Source organism: Nansenia antarctica (genome assembly GCF_963989245.1).
Source record: "Nansenia antarctica genome assembly, chromosome: 3".
Lineage (NCBI taxonomy): Eukaryota > Metazoa > Chordata > Actinopteri > Argentiniformes > Microstomatidae > Nansenia > Nansenia antarctica.
This window is the reverse complement of record NC_137688.1, coordinates 12,785,355-12,787,854: the sequence shown is the minus strand read 5'-3', so window position 1 is coordinate 12,787,854 and position 2,500 is coordinate 12,785,355. Positions and strand designations below refer to the sequence as shown.

The window sequence follows — 2,500 nt, the reverse complement described above, 5'->3', positions numbered from 1 at the left end:
AGGAAGGCAGGCAGGAAGGAAGGCAGGCAGGCAGGAAGGCAGACAGGCAGGAAGGCAGGCAGGCAGGAAGGAAGGCAGGAAGGCAGGCAGGCAGGCAGGAAGGAAGGAAGGCAGACAGGCAGGCAGGAAGGCAGGAAGGCAGGAAGGCAGGCAGGAAGGAAGGCAGACAGGCAGGAAGGAAGGCAGGAAGGCAGGCAGGAAGGAAGGCAGGAAGGCAGGCAGGCAGGAAGGCAGACAGGCAGGCAGGAAGGCAGGCAGGCAGGCAGGGTTAGAGTTAGGGTTAGGGTTAGGCAGGAAGGCAGGAAGGCAGACAGGCAGGAAGGCAGACAGGCAGAAAAGCAGGGAGGCAGGCAGGGAGGCAGGAAGGCAGACAGGCAGGAAGGCAGACAGGCAGGCAGGAAGGCAGGCAGGTGGGTAGGCGGGCAAGGCAGGCAGAGACAGGTAGGCAGGCAGAGACAGACAGGCAGGTAGGCAGAGACAGACAGGCAGGTAGGCAGAGACAGACAGGCAGGTAGGCAGAGACAGGCAGGCAGGTAAGCAGAGACAGGCAGGCAGGTAGACAGAGACAGGCAGGCAGGCAGGCAGGCAGGAATGCAGACAGGCAGGCAGGCAGGTAGGCAGGCAGGAAGGCAGACAGGCAGGCAGGCAGGCAGGCAGGCAGAGACAGGCCGGGAGGCAGACAGACAGGCGGGCAGGCAGGCAGGCAGACAGACAGGCAGACAGACAGGCAGGCGGGCAAGGTAGGCAGGCATGGGGAGAATTACATGGGAGGAGATGGTGAGCGAGATTGGCTGAGCAGACTGTGTGTGTGCGTGTGTGTGTGTGCGCGTGTGTGCGTGTCTCTGTATGTGTGTGTCCCTGTGTGTCCCTGTGTGTGTGTGTCTCTGTGCGTGTGTGTGTGTCTCTGTGTCTCTGTGTCTCTGTGTGTGTGTGTGTCTCTGTGTGTCTCTGTGTGTGTCTCTCTCTGTGTGTGTCTGCGTGTGTGTGTGTGCCTGCGTGCGTATGTGTTATGATTTCCCTGGAGCAACCAGCGGGGGAGGTCTGGGTGGTGAGCGGGTGGTCAGGGATGCTGGGGTGTTAGCTAACGCCTGGCACCGGAGCGCTGTCGCCATCTGCGGCTAGCAGGGGCTGTGTGACGGTGGCCTACTCGGAGGATTAGCCATGTCCTTGTGTAAAGAGCCTGTATTGATGAACACGGATGGCATTCTACAGATTATTCAGTATGTAACCATGCTGACATCAAGCTGGCATGGGAGGATTGTGTATCTGGGTGTGTGGTTGGAGAAGTGTGTGTTGTGTGCGGTGGACTTAATGCAGGAGTGCATCAGGGGAGGCTGGCGGAGGTAGAAATCGGAGGACGGGCTCATTGTGATGCATGGAACGGAATGAGGAACGGTGTCCAACACGTTTCCATGCCATGCATTACAATGAGCCCGTCCTCTGATTTCTATCTCGGCCAGCCTCCCCCTGTAGCGTGTGTACATTATATATAATAATAATATATTCAATTTTAGCTGATGCTTTTAGCCAAAGCAGTGAGTGCGTACATTTTTCAGTATATATATGGTCCCAGTGGGAATCGAACCCACAAACTAATCTTTGTAAGCACCATGCTCTATCAACTGATTCACAGAGGAGCACATTAACCACGTCATGTTAATGTTTGAATCTGTACATTAGGTTCAAGGGAATAAGTGATCATGTGAAATTGTTTTTTGTGTCTATGCATAAGTGCTTGTCGAAGTGTGTGTGTGTGTGTGTGTGTGTGTGTGTGCATGTGTGTGTGTATATGTTCGTTGTGTGTGTGTGTGTGTGTGTGTGTGTGTGTGCGTGTGTGTGCATGTGTGTGTGTGTGTATGTTCGTTGTGTGTATGTGTGTGTGTGTGTGTGTGTGTGTGTGTGTGTCTGTGTGTGTGCGTGTGCATGCGCGTGCGTGCATATGTGTGTGTATGTTCGTGTGTGTGTGTGTGTGTGTGTATATATGTGTGTGTGTGTGTGTGTGTGTGTGTGTGTGCGCGTGAGTGTGTGTGTGTTCGGAGTGTGTGTGTTCGGAGTGTGTGTGTGTTCGGTGTGTGTGTGTGTGTGTGTGTGTGTGTATGTGTGTTCGGTGTGTGTTCGGTGTGTGCATGTGTGTGTGTGTGTGTGTTCGGTGTGTGTGTGTGTATATCCTCCCTGGCTCCCTGATAAAGATGTCCAGCTCTGCTCCGTCAGTTCCCATCAGTATGCAGCGGCAGTCTCGCCAGTGTATTCACTTAGGGGGAACTAGGCACAATTAGCTGTTAACATTACAAGGCAGAATTAAGCCACGGCCCGAATCCCCTGGGGAAATTACACCACCACAAATCATTAAACCACAAGCTAAACATTAACAGGCATTTGCATTTTTATTGCACCTGAAAAGAATGGCGTGGCTCCATTATCTCAGAGACTCAGGGAGAGACTTCTTTATTTATTATTGTTAGGTCCCGCACGGAAACAATGGCATTCATCCCTGGGAGGA

At 53.4% G+C, this 2,500-nt stretch overlaps 1 protein-coding gene across 1 annotated transcript in view; it reads left to right on the top strand.

Moving 5' to 3' along the window:
• Window positions 1-2,500, top strand: part of gpc3 (glypican 3) — a gene marked incomplete at both ends in the record, with an annotated part of 80,527 nt that overhangs the window by 56,689 nt on the left and 21,338 nt on the right. The window lies entirely within an intron of this gene.